This window comes from Scyliorhinus torazame, chromosome 27, assembly GCF_047496885.1.
Source record: "Scyliorhinus torazame isolate Kashiwa2021f chromosome 27, sScyTor2.1, whole genome shotgun sequence".
Taxonomy (NCBI): Eukaryota; Metazoa; Chordata; class Chondrichthyes; order Carcharhiniformes; family Scyliorhinidae; genus Scyliorhinus; species Scyliorhinus torazame.
In genome coordinates, this window is record NC_092733.1 from 19,180,053 (window position 1) to 19,206,138 (window position 26,086).

General features: G+C 50.5%; 1 long non-coding RNA gene across 1 annotated transcript in view; it reads right to left on the bottom strand.

Annotated features, from left to right (window-relative positions):
- Positions 1-3,709: 3,709 nt before the first annotated feature.
- The window catches only part of LOC140403276 (uncharacterized), an 85,321-nt gene continuing 62,944 nt past the window's right edge, over positions 3,710-26,086 (bottom strand). Inside the window, exon 3 of the long non-coding RNA XR_011938272.1 lies at positions 3,710-3,998. This is a non-coding gene — a long non-coding RNA (uncharacterized lncRNA). The remainder of the gene's footprint in view (positions 3,999-26,086) is intronic.

Genomic DNA, 26,086 nt, shown 5'->3' on the forward strand with positions numbered 1-26,086 from the left:
GCAATCCAGTTCCCCTTCGGGTCGCTAACCCTCCATGATTGACCTGGAATCTCCAGGAATTGAAGACCAATCTCCAGGACACTGCGTCTCTGGAGAAAAATCATCGGGACATTAAAGAAGATTGTTTTGTTTTTGTCACTTTCTTTGAATACAAAAATATTTTTTAAAGGGTGGGGGGGTGAGGAACGTTGTTTGACTGACGGTCGAGCTTCATCTAATTGGGTCACGAGTCTGGCGTTAGAAGGCCGTGCGTCACGAGGGTGGACGTGTTGGCTGGATCGTGGGAACAGGTCATGTGATGAAACCTCCGGGAACACATTTAATCACAGTTGGCACCCCTCAAAAATGCCAAACCACAAATCGTTGCTTCCTTATTAATATTTAACTGCAAAATATAACTTCAGGAGGCATCATCGCTGTCAGCTTGGGTGTTCTACTCCAAAGCAGGCTGCAGTCCAAGTGTAGGCCTCTGCTGATGCGCCATGCCGACCCGATGAGGTCACAGTTTACTCATCGGCCTGCGGAAAGTCGCTTACTGGAGGGACATTCCCTGTTAACGCCAGGCCAGGGGTCAGCTTGGCCCCTGGACACCCACAGCGAGAGAGCAATTTCAGGTGCTCGAATGGACCAGAAGATTAAAACAAAGGGGACTTCCTCTGAGGCAATAGATGTGGTTCTCTGGGCGGGATCTTCCATGCACCGCCCCTGCGGCGTGTTTCGTGGTGGCGGAGGGGGCACGCCATTGGCTAGTGCTGGGATCTTCGGGGTTTCCCATTCTATCCAACCCCCCCTCACGGAAACCCATGATGGGGGGGTTCGCCATGGCCGGGATGGAATATCCCATCACGGGAATGGCCAGCAAACTCTGGCCTATGGAGAGAAAGATTTAACCCTTTGGGTGCCAGCGCAGCTCGGCTTGCACACCAAAGCCAATTTGATTTGCGTACAGGATCAAATTTAAACGCTGTATACGTTGGGGACGGTGTGGGGGGTACGGGGGGGGGGGGGGGGGGGCAGGGGTAGGTGAGCAAGGGGAGAGTGTTGGTTATTATTTCCTGCCTTCCAGGACGGCACGGTGGCGCAGTGTTTATCACCGCTGCCTCACGGCGCCGAGGACCCGGGTTCGATCCCGGCCCCATTTGACCAGTCTCGTCCAGCGTTCTCAGAAATCACTGTCTCCCCCTCCACCCCACCCTACCCCTTCACACCCACCTGACAAAAACAGGGCCGGTTGGCAAGAGCAGGAACCGCCCATTGGCGATTTGGTGATCAAACTGACGGAACATCCACCAGTGGTTTCCAGCAGCTGGGGAGAGAATCTCTCTTCTCGTTGATGGTTGCCCGAGAGGTGCGGAACTTAGCCACTGTGAACAAGGAGACCATTACAACTCTGTTCACAAGTTAGCTAAGCCCTGTACCGCAACGTGCTGGCTCGAGAAAGAGAGGGAGAGAAAGTGGGAGAGCAATAGAAAGGAAGGGAGATTGGGTTGGATTTTATTTATTGTCACATGTACCGACGTACAGTGAAAAGTATTTTTCTACGAGCAGCTCAACAGATCATTAAGTACATGAAAAGAAAAGGGAATAAAAGAAAATACATAATAGGGCAACACAAGGTACACAATGTAACTACATAAGCACCGGCATCGGGTGAAGCATACAGGGGTGTAGTATTAATGAGGTCAATCCATAAGAGGGTCGTTTAGGAGTCTGGTGACAGTGGGGAAGAAGCTGTTTTTGAGTCTGTTCGTGCGTGTTCTCAGACTTCTGTATCTCCTGCCCGATGGAAGAAGTTGGAAGAGTGAGTAAGCCGGGTGGGAGGGGTCTTTGATTATGCTGCCCGCTTTCCCCAAGGCAGCGGGAGGTGTAGATGGAATCAATGGATGGGAGGCGGGTTCGTGTGATGGACTGGGCGGTGTTCACGACTCTCCGAAGCTTCTTGCGGTCCTGGGCCGAGCCGTTGCCATACCAGGCTGTGTTGCAGCCCGATAGGATGCTTTCTATGGTGCATCTGTAAACGTTGGTAAGAGTTAATGTCGAATTTCCTTAGTTTCCTGAGAGAAGTGAGAGAGAGAGAAATAGAGAGAGAAAAGAGAGAGAGAGAGAGTGTTAGAAAGAGAGCGAGAAATATAGAGAGAGATGGGCAGTGCGTTATCACCACATTCACTTCCGTTCTTCCGAGAGACAACGATGTTGAGTCCATCCCTAAGGAACCTGCTTATTGAGCCTCCTACCCGCGTGGATAGAGCAATTCCCACTCGACCATCACCCCACCCCCCCCCCCCTCCCACCCTCCCAACTATTAAAATCTCTTTCGCACACAAGGCAAGTCTGGTGGTGTTGAACAGGACATCAGTACAAAACAAAGAGGAAAACTACCCGAGATGGAAACATTGCACAAAATTTGATTCCGGTTTCTTCTCCCCCTCTTTTTGAGAAAAGGGATGGCCGACGGTAGCAGCGACGTCATTTTTCGGTTTTGTTCCGGTGCGGTACACATGTCACCAACTGGTAATCCCTGGCAATGTGATTCTGCGATTCGTCGAAAATCACATCACCAGGAATCCCCTTCAGCAACAGTGGAAACCTAGGCAACGAGCAAGGAACAGGCCTCCAATCGATTGTTGCTCTGTCTTCCGGTTCACAAGCTAGCAAAATGATAGGACCGGAAGAGCGCAGGAGACCATTCGGCCCGTCGCCCGTGTTGGCCGGACAGCCTGACAATCCAACCCGAAACCGAATGTTAGGCCTGTAATTTCAACACTGGACGAGTTTGATAAAATGGGTGTCCATGCAGTGACAGGAAATAGTTTATTTAGCATTCCACCCGAGTGGGTTTAAAGAGACAGTGTCACGGCACCGGGCATTGGGGCAGGAAGTTCATCAACACTTTCATTTCGAGCTTGAGAAAATTGCCTTTTTCGCTCACCCCAGAATGTGGTTCTCTCAGCTGGCCCTCCGTCCCAGGATTTCTCCTGGAAGTGCTGACACGGTTCTACGGACACTGGCGTTCCTCAGTAACTAGACCATGCGGCCACTCTTCTGTTGCGAGACTGGACTTGCCCTCGAGGTCGAGTCCCCATTCAGGTCTTCGCCCGATATCCACAAATATACTTCTTTCCTTTTCTCTCGAAAACAGAGGGGCTCGGGGAGGATGACGGGTTTGACCCAGAGGAGATCCCCCGGATTTCCACGGAATGGGATCCGGAGGCCAGGACTGTTTAAAGGGTTTAATGACTGCAGATGGGAAGAGCAGCCAAACAACCCCATCCCAGAACTAGAGGAGCCATGGATACAAGGTGGATGCCAATAAATAAAATAGGAGGGGCGACAGGTGGCACAGTGGTTAGCATTGTGGCTTCACAGCGTCAGGGTCCCAGGTTCGATTCCCCGCTGGGTCACTGTCTGTGCGGAGTTTGCATGTTCTCCCCGTGTCTGCGTGGGTTTCCTCCGGGTGCTCCGGTTTCCTCCCACAGTCCAAAGACGTGCAGGTTAGGTGGATTGGCCATGATAAATTACCCTTAGTGACCAAAAAGGTTAGGAGGGGTTATTGGGTTACGGGGATAGGGTGGAAGTGAGGGCTTAAGCGGGTCGGTGCAGACTCAATGGGCCGAATGGCCTCCTTCTGCATTGTATATTCTATGGTCTAATGCGGGAACTAGGTGGGGGCATGGGGAGCGGGGGGGTTGTAAATTAAAAATGTCAAAACTAAGATTGGTAGATTTTTATTCGGCAAACCAGAGATATAAAACCAAAGCGGGGTTGATAGAGATACTAATCCAGCATGATCAAATTAATGATAGGCTCAAGGGGCAGAATGGCCTCCTCTTCGTTTCTATCTAGACGTTTCGAGTAGAGGGCCTCACGTGGTCAGACAGTGTGCCCCTCAGGAGCTGCACCGGATGCACCGGCTAATCCTCACCTAGAAGGCGACAGCGAACCGTTAACAGGTGCGACTGGACTGGATCAGAAGCTGTTCCCGGCCTTATCATCTCATTCTGTAAAACAACAACAGCAACAAAAAACACATTTTAGCAAGTGTCTCGATAACGTCTCAAAGCATCACTTACCAACGTTAGAGTGCAGTGCCTCAAGTGTGTCGGTGTCTTGCCTTGGAGCAGAAAGTGGGTGAATTTAAGCCCCGGTCGAGAGATGTGTGCGCAACTCTGGACTGTGAGCCTTACTGAGGGAATGCTGCACCTCGGAAGGGGGCTGCCTTTTAGGCGAGATTTTGAATTCAGCCCCCAGTCTTCCCTCTCGAGTGGACGTAAAATATCATTAAAGAGGAGCAGGGGGAGCTCCCTTCCCAGTCCTGGTCAATATTTATCCCTCAATAACAAAAAAGCACCAAAGTAGATGATCTTATCGCGATTGCGTTGCTGCTAGCGGGATCTTGCTGCGCGCAAATTTGCTTACACTTCATATAAAAGTACGTCCTGTCAAATGGGCTGTAAAGTGTGTTTGGGTTGTCCTGAGGTCATGAAAGGCGCTATATAAATGCAAGTCTTTCTTTCACCTGCTGCTTTGTGTCATTTTTGTTTCCCTCGACACAGCTGACACAAGAATGGTTGAGTTGAATAATCAATTAATCTTTTTCAAAATGGGTGAAAGGAATGTTGGCCAAGGAAACTCCCTGTTCTTCTTCGAACAGTGCCTCGGGACATCTTTTAACGCCCGCCCGGACAGGCAGACTGAAACCTCACCTAAAAAGGCATCTCGCCACTCCTGGAATGTCATTCCAGATTAGATGCTTGGCTTCTATTGCGAGGTTCAAACCCGCAAGTCAGAGTGCGGCTGACTGGAGTTCAAACAGACGCACAGCACGTCGGCAATTTTAAATGCTGGTAATCAAATTAAAAACGGGGCAAGTAGCAATTTCCCCCCCCAAATCTCGAGAGTTTACACAGATCTATGAGGTGTCATTAGAATAGAAAAGGTTACGGTGCAGAAAGAGGCCATTCAGCAACCATTCATTTCATTTCATTTCATGTCTGCACCAGCCAAAAAAATATACCTTTTTAAATGAGTTGAGTGTTTCAGCCTCAACTACCAACATAGGCCGAGAATTCCTGATGCTTGCCATCTCTGGGTAAAAAAGATGTTCCTCATGTCCTCTCTAATACTTTGACCCATCACCTTAAACCCATGCCCCCTGGCCATACACCCCCTCAGCCAGGGAAATTCAATCCCCCAAGATGCAAAAGGAGAACGGCCTGGATTGACACATCTACTGTGTGTCCGGGACCGCCCCACAGCCAATAAATGGCAACAACGATGACACTTCATAAAGTAACGTAGAGACACCGGCTGCCAATTTGATCAAACGGCCAGATAATCCGTTTTTTGCGATGTTGATTGAGGGATACATGTTGGTCAAGACACGGGGGGCCAACTCCCCTGACCCCCCCCCACCCCTCCGCTCTGTTCCATAGCCCCAAGGAAAGACTTGCATAACATTCAGTGATATTGTGACATGGCAAGAATTCCGACCCTTTACGAACCCAGTCTGGAGCCCGCCCCCCTGGATGATGAACAAAATAATTCCGTCTAAACGCCGCACCGACACTTTAGACAACAAGGCGGCAGACAGTTCAATGACGCATCCGAAAGGCCGAATCGCTGACAGTGCAGCACTCCCTCACTATATGCAAGAAGGAGCAGCCAACCCCAGATCAAATACATTCCCTCCTACGAACGGCAAACAATTCATGATTAATTAATAATTAAAGATGAGGTAATGGGTGGGATTTTTGAGGTAGGGGCCTGCCCTGAGTCTGGAGATTCCTGCCCGAGGTCAGTGGGCTGGGCCGGACAATTTATACCAATCTCTCTCCTTTGGGAATTCGGGATTTGTCGCATGTTTATCACTTAGTCCCAGCGGTAAATCTTTCTGCTCATCTTAAAGCTGGGGAGGCAGGTTCCTCAAGGCCCAAACCGTTGCTTGTGGAATATGATCGATCGCGGAGTAAGATTGATTTCCGAGGGAGTTTTCCTGGCAATTGTTCAAAACGGGGATTAATACTTTTCCCCCATTTGGGGAGCTGATGGCATCGTGGTAATATCGCTGGACTAGTAATCCAGAGGCCCAGCTCTGAGGGGAAAAAGGGTTCAAATCCCACCACGGCAGCTGGTGGAATTTAAATTCATAAATGAACAAAATCTGGATTGCAAGCAGTCTCGGTGATGGCAACCTTCGCCAATTGTCCATCTGGTTCACTAATGCCCATGTGGGGAAGAAAGTCTGCCATCCTAATCTGGTAATCTGGTCTGGCCTACATGTGACTCTTATACATGAATACACGATGAGGATGCGAATAGAGGGATACGGACCCGGGAGTGCAGAAGGTTTTAGTTTGGACAGACAAGATGGCCGGCGTAGGTTTGGAGGGCCGAAGGGCCTGTTCCTGTGCTGTACTGTTCCTTGTTAACTGCCTCTCGGAAACGCCGAGCGGACCATTCAGATCAAGGGTGATTCGGGGTGGTTGACTAAAACGGAGGTCGCCTGTGTTTCCAACATGGAAAGGATGAAGAAAAGAATATGGCCCTGAAGGGAGCCACCTTGGGTTCCAGAGGACTCTGCTTTTGCTTATAAGGGTGGCTTTGGCTCAGAGAGACGGAGGTGTCCTTGGAGACCCCGATAGTCGGTCATGGCTATGCCACCGACGGTTTTCCCCGCCTCGGAATGCGGGGCGGGATCTCTGACCGCGGTCGATTCTGCAGACGGCCCCCACGGAATTTCCAGGCCACAATGTTAACGAAAGGAACACCAAGCGAGACACTTCCGAAATACTGTCCGAAACAGGTCTACCGTTGTAAGCTCAGTCCGGTTGCCCAACCGGGTTCTGGGTATTGCCGGGGACGATAAAACGGGGTGCTCGGCACACTCCCCGAATTCTCCATTGGCCTTTGGTGAAGCCTCCTTTATCTGCGGCTTATAATCGCTGCGCATCTTCAAAGCTCCGGCGCTGAGGTTATTCTGAAAGAAGGGGCCGTTTCCTGGAAATGCCGTCTGCCTCGCCTCGAAACCACCGCTCTAAATCACTGGAAGAGCGATAAAGATATCCGTTAGAAGGGCAACTCTCTCTCTCTCTCTGCAAGGCTTTGCACACTCGACTCTCTGCAAATTATTTGAGAAAACCACACGCTAGTGTTTCTCTCTTGTAAGCCACTTGCGGTCTCTTTTCATTAACCCCTTGCTTGCTGGGTCTATTTGCAATCCAGCGGTTACCTGCCCTCTCATCGTTATAACCTTCACTTTTTTTAAACCTTCTTCCTTGTCTCGGTCTTGTTCAGGACTATGGGTTTCACCCTCGCGAAATACCCCGGACTCCCTCCAGCAATTGAAGACAAAATCATGCAGGACCCGTTTGCAAACTGGCAGAAAGATACCGTGGCGACAAAAGCGATTCTTTTCAAATTTTCTTTGAACACTTTATTAACTAAAAAAAAGGGGGAGATGTGAGGAAGGACCGTTTCATCAGTAATTCTGTGATCTTTTGAACTATTGGATGCTCTGAATTGGATGATGAAACGGCTCAGTTCTCTATTGACAAAATTGTGCTCTCGATGTGGGCGAGTCTGTTTCCTTAATCTACTCATGGAGCAACTATCTGCATATCTCCGCCAGTGACCCACACAAGGCAAACACTCAGCATTCAAGGGGAGGCCGTGTGTCATGTGAGAGTGCCTTTAGGAAATGGGTGCTTATAAATGGGTGTGTATATAAATATCTGTAGTGAGAGTACCTTTAAGAAATGGGTGTTTATAAATGGGTGTGTATATAAATATCTGTAGTGAGAGTACCTTTAAGAAATGGGTGTTTACCACTGCAGTGATGTCAGAGAGTGGGTGGGGCTGGGCTGTCCGTCAGCTTTTTTACTTTCATTTTAGGCTGTTTGCTGTAGGGTGTGTTTTAGTTTCATTTTCAGTGTTGGAGCTGAAGCCAGACCAAGCAGGTGTACTGCTGTTCTCTCTGCCATCAAAAGACTATCTCTTGATCATTTGGTGAATTCAGAATTATAAATGTTTTCAGTAGTGACTTTAACCTGATGTGCTTCTGTTAAAAGGGGTTTCTTTTGGATGTTAAAAGGACAGCGTAAGCATTACTGAGTGTTGTATTCTTTGGGGGTTGTATTTTAATTGATGGTTGCTGAGATGTTCTCTGTATGTTTCAAAAATGTTAACTTGAGTTCATAGAATAAACATTGTTTTGCTTTAAAAAATACGTTTCCATTTCTGCTGTACCACACCTGTAGATTGGGCCGTGTGCTCCCCATACCACAATCTATTAAAAATCGTGGGTCAGGTGAACTCCATGACACACTTTGGGGTTCTCTAAACCCTGGCCCATAACACGTGGCATAGTGGTATTATCCCTAGACTCGTAATCCAGAGACCCAGGGTAATGTTCTGGGTACATGGGTTCAAATCCCACCACACCGAACGGTGAAATTTGAATTCAATAAAAATTAAAAGTCCAAAGGTGACCATGAAATCATTGTCGATTGCCGTAAAAATCCATCTGGTTCATTAATGTTCTTTAAGGAAGGAAATCTGCCGTCAATACCCGGTCTGGCCTACGTGTGACTCCAGGTCCACAGCAATGTGGGTGTCTACTAAAACACTCTCTGAAGTAGCCCAGCAAGTCACTCAGCACAAGGGCAATTAGGGATGGGCAATAAATTTAGATACCCAATTCTTTTTTCCCAATTAAGGGGCAATTTAACATGGCCAATTAACCTCGCCTGCACATCTTTGGGTTGTGGGGGCGAAACCCACGCAGACACGGGGAGAATGCGCAAACTCCACACGGACAGTGACCCAGAGCCGGGATTGAACCTGGGATTTTGGCGCCGCGAGGCAGCAGTGCTAACCAGTGCGCCACCGTGATGCCCGGGATGGGCAATAACTGCTGACCCAGCCAGTGCGGCCCACACCCCATCAATGAATGAATGAAAGAATTGGTTCCCTGCATTTCTGTAATGCAATACAGCTTCATTATCAGAAACTGCATCGTCATACATTCATACATTTTTGGGGCACACTTGGTCTGCATTTATATAGCACCTCAGGACATCCCAAGGTGTTTCAACGACCAATGAGGTATTTTTTGAAGTGTTGTGACGTAGGAAAGACAGTAGCCAATTTCTATATGGCAGGATCCCACACACGACAACCTGATAATCTTTACATCGAGCTGGTGATTGGAGGGATAGATATTTGGCCAGGACAGTACTGGGGAGGATGGCCCCTGCTTTTCTTCGAAATAGTGGCCTTGGGATCTTTCCATCCACTTTGGGGGGCGGGGGGGGTAAAAGACCCGACTTCGGTTTGATGTCTCAACCGGCACCTCCAGCAGTGCAGGGCCTGGATTTAACCCTGGAGTGGGGTTTGAACCCCCGGCCCTCTGCCAGAGACCAGACCCGGGTGCTTCTGAAGCCTTAAAGGCTGCCTTCAACTCGCTGACCCCCTGCCATATGGGCAGAGGTACGGATTGACCGGGGGGAGGTGGCCGATTCCCGTCACGTGGCAGCTGAAGACCCCCAGAATAAGAGCTACACGGTGGTCTGAACCGTGGACCTCACCTCTCTGCCGCCTCGAAACCACTTGACCTTTGATTTCCTCGGCGCTGATGCAATCCTGCTCCTTCAAGAACATTCCAGTCTCTGTGACCTCCCCCCACCCACCGACACATGCTTTCTGTCCGATAAAGTGAATGATTAACCCGAGATCTCGGCTGGGCGAGAGATAAGATTCCACTGAACATACAAAGCGATTGCGTGGGTTTAAGTTAAATTAGCCCCACCGCTTATTTCAACCTTTGGAGCTCTCCCCCTGCCGCCCCACCCCAACCAGCATTATTCCCTCAATTGACAGCACAGTGAAAGATTATCTAGTCATTATCACATCACCTCTAGTGGGATCTTGCTGTGCACAAACCAGCAGTTGCATTTTAATAATAATAATCTTTATTGTCACAAGGAGGCTTACATTAACACTGCAATGAAGTTACTGTGAAAATCCCCTAGTCGCCACACTCCGGCGCCTGTTCGGGTACACGGAGGGAGAATTCAGAATGTCCAATTCACCTAACAAGCACGTCTTTCGGGACTAGTGGGAGGAAACCGGAGCACCCGGAGGAAACCCGCGCAGACGCGGGGAGAACGTGCAGACTCCGCACAGATGGTGACCCAAGTCAGGAATCGAACCCGGGTCCCTGGCGCTGTGAAACAGCAGTGCTAACCACTGTACCAACGTGCCGGCCCTTAAACACCGACTACACTTGTGCTTTGGTTGCAAAGTGCTTTGGCACCTCCTGAGGCGCTATATAAATGCGGGCCTTTGTTTTGCACAGGCAGCATGCTAACAGGGATGGTTCTGCTGTAGCCATTCACCCCCTCTGCGCAGATGGAGGCCGGTCAGCCCCACTGATTAATCCCACGCCGCCGGTTCTCTCCCCAAATCCCAGCAACGTCTTCCTTAGTGTCTGACCCATTTCCTTTTCAAAGTTAGAATCCCTTTTATTGTTTGCCCCAGTTGCTCCGAGAACACGCGAGGAGGTCAACACCATCCAGGACAAAGCAATCCATTTGACTGGCCCGATCCACCACCTTAAACATTCCCATCATTGTCCACAGTGGCCGCAGTGTGTACCGTCTACAAGGTGCTCAGCAGCCACATGTCAAGGTTCCTTCGACAGCACACTCCAAACCCACAGCCTGTACCATTCAGAAACTGGAAAGGCAGCGTGCACACGGAAAGCTCCAAGTCACACTCACCACCCTGACTTGGAAATATATATCGGCCGTTCCTTCACTGTCGCTGGGACTCCTGGAACTCCCTCTCTGACAGCACTGTGGGCGTACCTACACCACGTGGACCGCAGTGGTTCAAGAAGGCAGCTCACCCACCACCTTCTCGTGGGCAATTCGGGATGGGCAACAAATGGTGGCCGAGCCAACGATGCCCACATTCCAACAAGGAATGAAAAGCTAAATTGCGCCTCCCCCTCACTTTCTTCCTGCCCCTGCACTCGTTAAAACCTGAAACAACGGGCACGACCCCCGGCCCGCATCCCGTGGCAACGGCTACGGTGGCACCGCAATTCCGGATGTGTATATATTGTACAGGATAAACCTTTCTGTACAATAAAGTAAATTAACGCGGGTTAAGAAAAATGTGTATGTATACACATCTGGAATTGCGGTGCACCGCGGCCAGTGGAACCCCCGGGATTCCCGGCGGCCATCACGCCTCGCCAGATGTAACCCGAACCCGAGAGATGGCACGATCTGGGTCCTGCCCACAACGGGTAGGACCCAGAATTCGCAGCCCGGACGAGGGCGGCCATTTTGCGCGCTTTCCGCAGCCTCCCGCGCTTGTACGCGCCAAAAGGGACATTGACGCAGAAGGATGTGACACGCAGGCGCGCTCTACGCAGGACCGAACTGCGCATGCGCGGTGGCGCAACGAACGCCATGACGTCACGACGTGCGGCAACTGTGGATCTGCACATTTAAAGCGGCAATGTCCAGCAAAGAATCGACAATGCCTCCGCTGTGGCAAGATGGGCCACTACGCTGCCTGCTGTCAAGCAGCTCAACCTGCCAACGCTCCCCAATTCCGCCAGCCACTATGCCTTTTTTAAAAATAAATTTAGTGTACCCAATTCATTTTTCCAATTAAGGGGCAATTTAGCGCGGCCAATACACCTAACCTGCACATCTTTGGGTTGTGGGGGCGAAACCCACGCAGACACGGGGAGAATGTGCAAACTCCACACGGACAGCGACCCAGAGCCGGGATCGAACCCGGGACCTCGGCGCCGTGAGGCAGCAGTGCTAACCACTGCGCCACTGTGCTGCCCCCCTGCCGCCGTATCCAACGGCTACCTGGCATCTACCAGCCTCGCCGGGGAGATGCCAGCCGGGGTAGGGTGCCAGTGCCAAGGTGGCGGGCTGGCATTTTGCCCATACCAAGTTGGGGCCTGGGTGTGCCCTGCCCGTGAGAGGTGGAGCACATTGGGGGGGGCGCGCCAGTGAGCCCCTTATATGTGAGTTGGGGTCCGGCGGGTCCGGGGGCTGCCTTGAGGTTGAGAGATCGGGTCATCATTCAAAAATGGTGTCCCGCTCCCATTTACACAGAGGAGTCCTCAGCCCAGGAGTCATGTCACGGAGTGCAGCCTTTGGGGGGGGGGGGGGCCTCGAGGCAGCAGTGCTAACCACTGCTACCCCTAGAGAGCGAATGTTTGTGGAAGGGGGCTGCTTTGACCTGGGTGGTGTCGAGCTTCTTGAGTGTTGTTGGAGCTGCGCTCATCCAGGCAAGTGGAGAGTATTCCATCACACTCCTGACCTGTGCCTTGTAGCTGGTGGACAGGCTTTGGGGAGTCAGGAGGCGAGTTACTCGCTGCAGGATTCCTGGCCTCTGACCCGCTCTTGTAGCCACAGTATCTATGCAAGAGGTCAGATTTGGAGAAGCACGTAAATCTCGGTGAGTTGTAGGGCTGGAACAAAGAACAAAGGACAAAGAAAAGTACAGCACAGGAACAGGCCCTTCGGCCCTCCAAGCCTGTGCCGACCATGCTGCCCGTCTAAACTAAAATCTTCTACACTTCTTGGGTCGTTATCCCTCTATTCCCACCCTATTCATGTATTTGTCAAGATGCCCCTTAAATGTCACTATCGTCCCTGCTTCCACCACCTCCTCCGACAGCGCGTTCCAAGCACCCATTACCGTCTGTGTAAAAAACTTGCCTCTTACATCTCCTCTAAACCTTGCCCCTCGCACCTTAAACCTATGCCCCCTAGTAATTGACCCCTCTACCCTGGGAAAAAGACTCTGACTATCCACTCTGTCTATGCTCCTCATAATTTTGTAGACCTCTTATCAGGTCGCTCCTCAACCTCCGTCGTTGCAGTGAGAACCAACCGAGTTTACTCAACCTCTCCTCATAGTTAATGCCCTCCATACCAGGCAACATCCTGCTAAATCTCTTCTGCACCCTCTCTAAAGCCTCCGCATCCTTCTGGTAGTGTGGCGACCAGAATTGAACACTATACTCCAAGTGTGGCCTAACTAAGGTTCTATACAGCTGCAACAAGACTTGCCAATTCTTATACTCAATGCCCCGGTCAATGAAGGCAAGCATGCCGTATGCCTTCTTGACTACCTTCTCCACCTGTGTTGCCCGTGACCTGTGGACCTGTACACCTAGATCTCTCTGAGGTGATTACAGAGACAGTAAGGGGGAGATTTCACGCTCGCACTCACACACAAGGATGAGAAGTTTACATTTGAGGGGAATTAATTCCACGATACTGGAATGAGGGGTACACTGGTTGACCGAGGCACGGGGGTGGTGGTGGGGGGGGGGAGGGGGTGGGAGGGGTTACAACCCTCCACAATCGGCCTGGCCTCTCCAGGAACCAAAGATCAATCTCCAGGACGCTGCTGGATGGGACCCTGGAGAAAAATCATCAGGACAGAGTAAAGATTTTTTTTTTTGTCATTTTCTGTGAACCAGATACAAAAAAATTTTAAATGCGGGGATAAATCAGCCAATTGGGTTAATGAGTCTTAGAAAGGTTTTTAAAAAAAATCTTTTTATTGGTATTTTCCATATTTATAAACAATTGTATATATACACATTTTTCTTAACCCGCGTTAATTTACTTTATTGTAACTTTATATACATTTCGCTGCCTATGGGCCCTTCTATTCCGCCCCCTCCCGATTTGGGTAGAAGGTTGGCCAGCATTGGCAGTGGAGTTGGGTAGCTGTCGTAGAGGGGGGAACCCGCTCCTCATACTTCCTTCGGTCCAGCTCTCAATTCCTGCCATTGACCATTCCTCTGAAGATCAGCACTACTCTTGCATCATACCCCAGAGCACACGATACACGGACGGCAATTTGCATCATTTCCCCCTCGCCCGTGGTAATTAATGGCAAAACGTGAACCCGATATGCATGAGAATGCAACAAGCTCCTGTTGAATTAAAACAAGCCAATTCTTTGAGGAATATGTTTCCTTTGAAGCTCACGCCCAACAAAATCCACATGTTTTCGATCTCAAGACATGTGCCAAAGGCATATCTGCAGATTCTCCCGACCGAATGTCAAACGAGGAATATGAGGTAAGGGGACACCGAGCAAATCTGAATTTAATAAATGTTTGGGTAGCACAAACAGAATGAGGAATGGTTCAATTTAACAACAGCATACCACTGCGAGCGCACGTACACCGCTAAAATTCCACTTTACTCCCTATTTCATACATGTTGCAGTCATTTATTCCCATTTGTAACGCTGTGTGGAAATGTATCCAAAATCCTTTGACCTGCCTCCTCAAGCCTTGCCTCAATTCCCTCTGGCTCTGAAGTGCAGTTGGGGCACTGGGGGAGTAGAATCCTGCCGAAGTTTTCTTCTTCAGGATCCTTCCTTTTGCTGAGGGTGGGAGGCGAGGGGCGCGATCTAACTAAATGAAAAAGGGAGTCTGCACTGGGCAGGATTAGCGGGGTCGTTCCAGATGCTTGTAATGCAGTGAACGGCCCCGCTATCTAACGGCACTCTGTTGCTATTCCGATGATGGTGCTCTTCCATGCAGGAAGAGATCGGGTGACCCCCAACGTGCCTATTGGGGGGGGTTCCTCGAGTCTCCCCACACCCCACCTCACAGGGGTAGGTCACCCTGGAGCCTGATCCTGGCATGGGCAAAATGCCAGCCTGCCAGCCTGGCAGTGCCCATTCCAGCCTGCCAGTGCCCATGCAAGCCCGGCAGTGTCCATGCCAGCCTGGCAGTGCCCATGCCAGCCTGCCAGGGCCCATGCCAGCCTGCCAGGGCCCATGCCAGCCTGGCAGTGCCCATGCCAGCCTGGCAGTGCTCATGCCAGCCCGGCAGTGCCAAGGTGGCACAGCCATGGTGCCAGGCTGGCAGTGCCAATGTGCCAGGTGGCACCAACAGGGCCTGCGTGCCACCCTGCCCAGATGGCAAGAACCCAAGGGCCTCCGATCACCTGGGAGACCCCCCCCCCCAGGGTCCTCCGATCGCCTGGGAGACCCCCACCCAGGGTCCTCCGATCGCCTGGGAGCATCCGATCGCCTGGGAGACCCCCCCCTCTGCACCCCAGTATCATTCCGCCTGGTGGGGACCAGTGCTGTATGGAGCCCGGTTGGAGTCTCCTCAGCGAGGCCGGCAGATGCCGGGTAGTCTTTCGATCCGGCGCGGCCACAGTTAAAACAGCATTTATGCTCTTTTAACTATGAGAGTCTAGGTCCCGCCCATAAGTAAGGACTGTCGAGAATCCCGGGAGAGGCGTCTCCTGGGGATCTATAGGCCGTGTCCCGCTCTGATTCAGTTGCACCGTCTGCTTCGCCCTTAAGCGGCCACTGCCTATTTTCGTTTTGCGCCTCAATTTCACTGCTGACTCTGGGATGATTTCCCTTCCTCACCAACAAAATATTTCTCAGATCCCGCGGTTGTTTCCACTCGGACGTTACGGAGACAATCCCGAGCACATTTTAAATTGGGGTCAGTGTCGAAGCCGGCTCCCATCTGTGCTAACCGTCTGTTCGAGCCGGCGGGATTAGATGTCCGGGGTAGGGGGAAGGGAAGGAGGTGGGGAGAATGGCCAAATAGTTCTTGGAGGGGCGGTTTGCCAGTCTCGAGGAATCGGCCGAGTTGGGTTCTCGGGTTCAAATTCATTCAGGTATCTCCTAGTTCGCAACATTGTGAGACGGATTTCCGTGACATTCCCCGTGGCCCCGCCGACATCTCTAATGGCGAGGGCCCTTTCGCTCGCGGGGGTCGGAAGAAGGGCGTACTTCCGCTACTTATGGACGAATTTTGTCGGAAAAGTCGATGTCAGTGGTGGGGGTTAAGGTTAGGTGGGAGGAGGAGTTGGGGCCCAGAAGGCGATGCCGAGGTGTGGAGCGAGGCCCTTCGCTTGATAAAAAAAAAAAATATTTTTAAAACTATGGGATGATACGTGGCAAGGTCTCAACCTTTTCCGCAGTGTCTAACCTCAAGTCCGCTTCGTCAGGAGAGGGCCCTGGAGGTGCCAGATAAAAGGTGGCGAGATCGTCTCCTGGTTCTTCTCCTCAGCCGATGTGGGGTGCCAGGGTACTCCCACTGGCGTGCAACGCCAGCTGTCTGGAGGCATCGGCGAGGGCAGAAGGCACAGTGGGACACCCCTAGCCACATTCAAAACTGGATTGTGCGGCTGGTAAAGACTCAAAAGAGGTCATTATGGGGTCTGGGGTAGCAGGCTGACTGATAGCCGAATTAATATTCCGGTTGGGAGAAGGGAAGGAATGCCACATTTTAAATATCGGACGTGTTGCACGCCCAGAATGTGCAAACTCCACACGGACAGTGACCCAGGGCCGGGATTCGAACCCGGGTCTTCAGTACCGTAGTCCCAGTGCTAACTAGAATAATGAATTTAGGCCGAGACTGGGGCCTCTGGATTACTAATCCAGCGGCAGGAGCACCATATCAATGTTTTTTTAACATAATCTTTATTATTGTCACAAGTAGGCTTACATTAACACTGCAATGAAGTTACTGTGAAAATCCCCAAGTCACCACATTCGCCTGTTCGGGTACACGGAGGGAGAATTCAGAATGTCCAAATTACCTAACAGCATGTCTTTCGGGATTTGTAGGAGGAAACCGGAGTACCCGGAGGAAACCCACGCAGACACGGGGAGAACGTGCAGACTCCGCACAGACAGTGACCCAAGCCAGGAATCGAACCTGGGACCCTGGCGCTGTGAAGACATAGTGCTAACCACTATGCTACCGTGCTGCTCAATAGGAGAGTAACTCAATAAATGACCAGACCATCTGTTGGTTGAGGGATAAAAGTTGTTCTGTACACCTTGGTTCTTCTTCAGGCAATGCCATGGGATGATTTACCTGTGCCCAAGAATGACAGCCGGGCATTTCAATATCTCGTCCAAAAGCTATCGCACCCTCACGGCCGGACACAAGTCTTGTGGAGCGGGGATTTGAAGCCATGTACCTCAAGACTCAAGAGGCGAGGAATCTGTCCACCCAGCCGCAGCCGAGACCTAACTTACAATCCCCTTCCGAAAGGGAGGGAGGGCAGGCTGGACCAACTCATAGTGGCACAGCCGGGGTACTCTTTTCACGCGAGGGGTATGGTTCACTTTTCTAGCTGTACGTTTAGCAGCAGTGAACGGGTCCCCGCAACTCCCAGGGAAGAAGAAGAAGAATTAAAACTCTCTTAGCCCATATTCAGCGATTTTCTGTTCCTTTTCTGGCCGATGTTTTATTTTCTGTTTCGCTCCTACCACAAGCAGGAACAGGCAAGTCTTACTTAAGCATTACAGGGTTTCATGAGGGCTGCAGATACTATTTCCCTTCGTGCCACTCGCAGTAACCTCAAGGTCGATGAGGTTGAATTTGAGGATGAGAGATTTCAAAACTTGTCAACTCCCCGTGATGTCTTATTCGGAATCCTACGGCGTGCGTTCAACGAGTAATTGCAAAAGATGGAATACGGTCACTTCACACAGAGTCGTACCGGCGATTTTCCAAGCTGGGCCACGCACATAGGAGAGATTAAACGGACGGCCCTATCAAACCGCTGGGACTTATTACAATCCACACAACACATCTTCACGACGATCGCTATCTCAGCGTAGGGCAAGAACACCCAGCTACATGCGCTCGTCGCGGTACCCTGTTCCAATTTGGTCAGATCGCGCCCTTCATTTTAGATTGACTCTCCACATTTTCCCTACCAAAAAGCTTCACTTCACACTTGGCGCCGCCATTAAGTTCCATCTGCCACGTATCCGCCCATTCCGCCAGCCTGCCGCAGTCTATCTCGATCCTCCTCACAGCTCACAATACTTCCCAGATTCGCGTCATCCGCAAATATTGAAATTGTGCCCACCGCAACCAAGTCTCGGCCATGGATATAAATCAAGAAATATATATCACGGCAGGATGTGCGGTCCTTGGGAGGGGCAAAATTGACCAAAAAAAGATGAATTATGCAAGTACGGTACAAAATAGAATCATTATATGCACAGTATCTCAATTGTGGGTTCAGAATCTTGATCTTTTTATAACTGGCATTCAAAGCACGCAGTGGGATTATAGTCTTTGCATAAATTATGTGTTTACGATATTTTCTTTTGGTTATATACTGTAGATGTTTTACCCAGCCTGTTGACAGAATCTGCTTGCCAGCTGTGCCCCATTTGGGTCGGCGACTGAGGCCGCCAACGCTGCCAGTTTTATAGCCCCCAGGGACACCCGAGATGCCAGACATATGAATGGCAATTGCCTCACGAAAGCTTCTCTGTGGGTGGGCCAGCAATCTGCTCCACGGGATCGATGCACTGAACTAAACCGTTTAGAAACAGAGCGCCAGATGTGATACTTGCCCCCCCAGCGCGGACAATGCACAGACGAGACAGCAAAGAAGAACGCAAAGCCGATCGTTATCATAAAGATGATCCCACTTCCCGCCTCAAAACATCCCTCCATCGCCAGCACACACAGGCTGCAGTGTGCGCAGGCCACTGGACGCACTGCAGCAGTTTGGAAACATATCGGTCGTTCCTTCACTGTCTCTGGATCAAAACTCTGGAACTCCCTCCCTAACAGCACTGTGGTTGTACCTACACCTCATGGACTGCAGCGGCTAAGGCAGCTCAGCGCCACCTTCTCAAGGGCAATTCGGGCTGGGCAATAGACGTTGGCCATGCCAGTCACGCCCACATCCCAGAAGTGGATTAAAAGAAGTTCTAAAGCAAAGGAGGGCCATTCGGACCATTGTGTCACCTCCCTGTTCTATCCCCTTTGCCCCCTAAATATTTCCATGAATAAGTGTGTTTTTAATTATTAATTTGTGGGTTGGGGCAACATTTATTGCCCATCCCTAATTGCCCTTGAACGGAGTGAATTTCTGGGCCATTTCAGAGGGGAATTTCAGAGTCAATCACACTGTTGCAGATCTAGCCAGACCGGGTAAGGACGGCAGATTTCCTTCCCTAAAGGACATTAGTGAACCAGATGGGTTTTTATGACAAATCGACAGTGGTTTCATGGTCACCTTTTATTGATTTAAACTTCCGCACCATCCATCATGGTGGGGTTCAAACCCCGAAGCCCCATGCATTGCCCTGTGTCTCTGGAATACAACTCCAGTGACAACACCACAACACTACCACCTTAGCCAAAGCAGATGGTAACTTAAAGCCCTCGTATGGTATTGCTCTTTGCAAAATAGTAACAGTTAATTGAAGGGTTAGATCGCTGAAAGAATGTGTGGAGATGTATTAACTAATCCAGCAAATCACATAGATTTCACGGAAATCATGAAAATCATGCACTCCCCATGAAGAACGAGAGAAAATTATGGAATAAATTGCTCTATTAAACAACCCTAGTTTTGTCAGGCCATTTCTACCCATGTGTAAATATCACTGCCTCAAATGGGAAATTCTCTTCCTCCTTTGGCGGGATAAGGGAAAAATGCGGAATACCAGTTCAGCCAGAATCCCACATCAAAGCAGGTCCTGGGTAAGGGGAAGCTAGAAAAAGAAGAGAGAATAAGGAATAGAAGGATGGAGTTTTAGGTGTTCAACTGTTCGGAGTTTGATTATGCGAGCCTGGCAACTGGTCTACGCTCACCGTGCTCGATTGGTTAAGCCTGGGCGTGGACTCAGAGGAAAGTAAGCCCAACTGGTGAGAGAGACAGCAGGCAGGACAGAAGCTTGGGGCCGACATTTTAAAGTGTGAGATGGAGTGGGATGGGAAGAGGCCCGTGTGGAGCAGCCCCCCCCCCCCCCCCCCCCCCCCCCCCCCCCCCCAGTATGGACCAACCAACTAACACAAAAATCAAAATGCTGACAGATGCCGAAAATCTGAAATGGGAACCGAAGAAAACCCGAAATTCTCAGCAGGTCTGACACATCTGTGGCGGGAGAGACAGAATTAACGTTTCAGATCACGATGATTTTGCCTTGGTTCGCTCCAGAACTTCCACAGATGCCACCTCTCCTGCTGATGATGTCCAGCAGCTCCTGTTTTGATACCAGCATTGGCCAGTGGGGCCAAATGGCCCGCTTCGGCAGCAGAGGTCTTCTTTAATCGGTTGAAATAAGAGGTCGAGTGCCAATCTCTCATCGCAAAAAAAACTCTGGCCAAAATAAGAGGCTCTTATTTCGTGCAGTGAGTTTGGGCGCCATTTGTAACCAGCAACAATAAACTTACACATTATGCTGGCGCTGTTCCGCAGCAGATCATAAAATAGTCCAGTCCTCCAGTTTTAAAAGCAAACATTTTTAATCCAGTTTTCATTGTGCCAACGCTCCTCCGTCTCTCCCACCAGGTCATCTGTCACTTGTTCTCCAGTTTTGCTTCACAGAACCTTCTGCCCCACTAACACACTCTGACAACTTACCTATATGCCACTATTAACACCGTCTTTAACTCCACCGTTAACACTCCCTTTATTTTCTGTTCCGTGACATCTTTGTCAAATCTCTCCTGAGCTCCCACTTATCCCTGATCTAATTTGCTCCACTCCCTCTTGAACAGTGTAAAATCCCTCCGCTTCACCCTCTCTTTGGCTCTGAAGAAGAGTCAGCTGGACTTAAAATCTTAACTCTGTTCCTCTCTCCACAGATGCTGCCTGACTTGCTGAGTTTCCCCTGCACTTTCTGCTTTTATTTCAGACTTTTAGCATCTGCAGCATTTTGCTTTCACCCCTTCGATGATATCATCCAATCGTATGCTCCCCCCCCACAGCACTCAAGGGGCTGGTCCATTCCTTATGCATTTTGGAAGGTCTAATGCAGGTAGGGAATATACAGTGAATGGTAGAACCCTCAAGAGTATTGAAAGTCAGAGAGATCTAGGTGTACAGGTCCACAGGTCACTGAAAGGGGCAACACAGGTGGAGAAGGTAGTCAAGAAGGCATACGGCATGCTTGCCTTCATTGGCCGGGGCATTGAGTATAAGAATTGGCAAGTCATGTTGCAGCTGTATAGAACCTTAGTTAGGCCACACTTGGAGTATAATGTTTAATTCTGGTCGCCACACTACCAGAAGGATGTGGAGGCTTTAGAGAGGGTGCAGAAGAGATTTACCAGAATGTTGCCTGGTATGGAGGGCATTAGCTATGAGGAGAGGTTGAATAAACTCGGTTTGTTCTCACTGGAACGACGGAGGTTGAGGGGCGACCTGATAGAGGTCTACAAAATTATGAGGGGCATAGACAGAGTGGATAGTCAGAGGCTCTCCCCAGGGTAGAGGGGCCAATTACTAGGGGGCATAGGTTTAAGGTGAGAGGGGCAAGGTTTAGAGTAGATGTACGAGGCAAGTTTTTTTTACACAGAGGGTAGTGGGTGCCTGGAACTCGCTACCGGAGGAGGTGGTGGAAGCAGGGACGATAGTGACATTTAAGGGGCATCTTGACAAATACATGAATAGGATGGGAATAGAGGGATACGGACCCAGGAAGTGTAGAAGATTGTAGTTTAGTCGGGCAGCATGGTCGGCACGGGCTTGGAGGGCCGAAGGGCCTGTTCCTGTGCTGTACATTTCTTTGTTCTCGCTGAAAAGGCTGCCGGTTCAATTTTTTGCTCCCATCCAGGACAAATGCAAAAATGCCAAATTTCAAACACTCACAACGATTTCTACTGCCGGGGAAAGAGAAAAAAAAGAGTGCTGATTGGTCAGCAAGTCGAGTTTGATTGGGCGAGGCATGGCCATGGCAAAAGCACGTTGTGGATGGGACATAGTCAGAGAGAAACAGATCTCACCAATAAAAAGGGACGGAGCAACAGAATTTGGGTTGTGCGATTCAAGGTTTAAGAGTTTTTGAGCACCAGATTTTTATCAGAGGGTCCTCCAGTTTAAAAAAAAATGTACACTCCTCAGCGACGGTTGCGTGGGAGAGTTTATCTCCCACACCTGCGAATGGCTTACTTATTGTCCTTTCATTTGACTTCTTCAGAATTGCCTCCAGCATCACACAAGGACTATGGTTCAGGGTTTTACTGCGGCTTCCGGCTGACAGTAACATTCCCCAGCTGCAGGGGTGTTGTGTGAACGAATCGGATCATAAAAAGGGCTGCACTTTAATGGGACTGTAAAACCCCCTCCCCCACCGCCATCAGAGCTTTCAATCTTTCCCGTTTCTGGTTGAGAGAGCTGGTAAACACAATTTGTTAAAGTGTCGGCTGTGGAGACAGAGAAAGAACGAGAGCGTGACTTCTCTTGGGGTGGGGTTTTGTTTGGCTGTCACAGATTTTGACCCTTCGCCCACCACAGCAAACTAACCCCCAGCGGGCGTATGAGACGAGGCGCCTGTGCACAAGGCGTTAGTTGACGAGCACGAGAAGGCCTCAGAACACTCTCGGGGCAGACAAACAGGGAGGAAGCTAAAACCGTCCATGCCCACCCATCGCACGCAACACTCCGCGGCACATACTATCCATTTTTGAACGAGTTATTCGGGAGGCACACCTGAGGGAAATAAACCTGCCTAGTTACACAATCTTCCCCCTCCAACAACTTCATATAGCCCCCACAATTCTTTTCTTTATTCTCGGACGGGATGTGGGCATCGCTGGGCCACGCATTTGGCGCCCATCCCTAATTGCCGTCGAACCGAGTGGCTCGCTCGGCGATTTCGGGGGGCGGTTAAGAATCAATCACGTTGCTGTGGGTCTGGAGTCACACGTAGGCCAGGTTGGGGAGGGACGACAGTTTTCCTCCCCCGATGAACCAGATGGGTTTCGTTTTAAACAACAATCGCTGGAAGTTTCAGGGTCATCGTTATGGGCAGCGCGGTAGCACAGTGGTTAACACAGTTGCTTCGCAGCTCCAGGGTCCCAGGTTCGATTCCCGGCCTTGGGTCACTGTCTGTGCGGAGTCTGCATGTTCTCCCCGTGTCTGCGTGAATTTCCTCCGGGTGCTCCGGTTTCCTCCCACAGTCCAAAGATGGACGGGTCAGATGGACTGGCCACATTAAATTGCCCTTAGTTTAGGTGGGGTTACTGGTTAACGGGGGATAGGGTGGAGGTGTGGGCTCAAGTGGGATGCTCGTCCCAAGAGCCGTGCAGACTAGATGGGCCGAATAGCCTCCTTCTACACTGTAAATTCTATATGGTTACAGAGACTGGTTTTCGATTCCAGAATTTTATTCCGTGTATTTAAATTCCAGCTGCCTTGGTAGGCTTTGAACCCTTGTCCCCCTGACCACCAGCCTGGGCCTCTGGATTACCGATCCGCAGACAGGGCCGCCATTTCCCCTTATATGGCCGGCCCTTATATCGTGGTGAAATGTCTGAAGAGGCTTCACAGGCGTGATTGTTGAACAGGCTGGGTAAGGAAATACAAGGGCCCAAAGCCGAGTCCCAGAGATGTTCGGCAAAAGGCAAGGTAGAGGCAAAGTCCCAAATGACCACAGCTACTTTCCCCTCTTGAAGAGGGAGAGCTGACTGGGGGCAATTTAACCTGAGGATCACCACACCTCAGGCAAGGGGCAAGGTTGAGAAGGCGGAGCCTTCGAGGATGACCCAAGCGGGAATTGAACCCACGTCGCTGGCCTCGCTCTGCATCACAGACCAGCTGCCCAGCCAACTGAGCTAAACTTTTGGTGCTGATGCAGGTCAACCAGATGCTCTCAAAATATCAGCACTATTTATGTCGCCGCAATTACCGGCAAAACCAATCAACAAAAACAAACAACATAAAACAAAGCAGGAGGAATGGATTTCCCCTGGCCGCTGGTTGGCTTGAGGCCAGTGACCAAAGGAGTCAACATGTACGGTTTATCGAGATTCTAGGGGCTAATAGATCCCGTGGCACAGTTCCACCATCGGGATTTGAGGGAGAGTAAGGCCCTTTTTGAGAGGGAGGAACTGCAACTGTTTCAAGTTGGCACGGCGGCACGGTGGTTATTGCCGCTGGCTCACAGCGCCAGGGACCCGGGTTCGATTCCGGCCTCGGGTGACTGTGTGAAGTTTGCACTTTCTCCCCGTGTCTGCGTGGGTGCTTCCTCCGGGTGCTCCGGTTTCCTCCCACAGTCCAAAAGATGTGCTGGATAGGTGGATTGGCTGTGCTAAAATTGCCCCTTGGTGTCTAAAGGTTAGGTGGGGTGACTGGGGATAGGGTGGGAAGGGGGTGTGGGCCTGGGTAGAGTGCTCTTTTGGAGGTCGGTGCAAACTCGATGGGCCTCTTTCTGCACTGTAGGGAAATGTTAGGGAAATCTAAGAGCTTATTTTCAAGCCACTGTCATTTTTATTTTTCTTTTGAAGGAGAGGAGAATTAGGAAACTATAGCTTGCGAATGTTTTGTTTTTGAACATTCTTTTCAATGCATTCCTTTTCGCAATTTGGTGGGCGGACGTTTTTGGAGGGGTGGGGGGATGGGTCAGAAGGACATGGACGATTGTCGACCAACCCGGCAGCACGGTAGCAGAAGTGGCTAGCACTGTGGCTTCACAGCGCCAGGGTCCCAGGTTCGATTCCCCGCTGGGTCACTGTCTGTGAGGAGTCTGTACGTTCTCCCCGTGTCTGCGTGGGTTTCCTCCGGGTGCTCCGGTTTTCTCCCAGAGTCCAAAGACGTGCAGGTTAGGTGGATTGGCCATGCTAAATTGCCCTTAGTGACCAAAATGGTTCAGAGGGGTTATTGGGTTACGGGGATAGGGTGGAAGTGAGGGCTTAAGTGGGTTGGTGCCGACTCGATGGGCCGAATGGCTCCTTCTGCACTGCATGTTCATTGTTTCTTTTGTTTCTAAAATCCGATTCGTCGCTCGACTGAGGAGATTCACCACCACTCCAGAAACGTCCGTCTGCTCGGTCTTTTCGGAGGAAGGAGCATCGCGATCAAAGCTGTTAGGGGCTGTTTAGCACAGGGCAAAATCGCTGGCTTTGAAAAGCAGACCAAGGCAGGCCAGCAGCATGGTTCAATTCCCAGAACAGCCTCCCCGAACAGGCGCCGGAATGTGGCGACTAGGGGCTTTTCACAGTAACTTCATTTGAAGCCTATTTGTGACAATAAGTGATTTTAATTTCATTTCATTTTCAAAGCATTCTTACGCTGTCCCGTCCAGACACCCACTTCCTTTTCCTTGAACAGGTAACAGGGAAAGGCTGTCACGTACCAGCGTCACCCCTGACCAGAGCTGAACAGACCCCCACCCACCGGGTGATGGACCCAAGCCGGTAATCGAACCTGGGTCCCTGCCGCTGTGAAGCAACAGTGCTAACCAATGTGCTACCCTGCCGCCAAGGTTGGGCTGTTCCGATACTCTTCTCCCCAACTCCGTTAACTTCTGCTCAACCAGAATTGCTGCAGTCTCGAGCTCACCCATCCACGTTGGCAGCAGACAACATCACGTCTGAAGCCTCGTCTTTGTGTTCTAACCCCGACGTTGCCTCAAACCCAATCCCCATCTCCGAAACATACTTCAACCCCCGAGAGATTTGCATTCCTCCAAATTCGGCCTCATATCAACTTTACTTGCCGCAATGTAGGCCTCTTTGCCTCATGTTGTCCAGCTCCTAAAATCTGTTATCCCCTCCCTTAATTCACTACCCCTCTCCCCTCCTTAAAAACCCACTCCTTTAGAACATTACAGCGCAGTACAGGCCCTTCGGCCCTCGATGTTGCGCCGACCTGTGAAACCAATCGAAAGCCCAGCTACACTATTCCTTTATCGTCCATATGTCTATCCAATGACCATTTGAATGCCCTTAGTGTTGGTGAGTCCACTACTGTTGCAGGCAGGGCATTCCACGCCCTTACTACTCTCTGAGTAAAGAACCTACCTCTGACATCTGTCCTATATCTATCTCCCTCAATTTAAAGCTATGTCCCCTCGTGCTAGACATCAACATCCGAGAAAAAGCTCTCACCGTCCACCTTATCTAATCTGGTCATCTTGTATGCCTCAATTAAGTCACCTCTTAACCTTCTTCTCTCTAACGAAAACAGCCTCAAGTCCCTCAGCCTTTCCTCATAAGATCTTCCCTCCATACCAGGCAACATTCTGGTAAATCTCCTCTGCACCCTTTCCAATGCTTCCACATCCT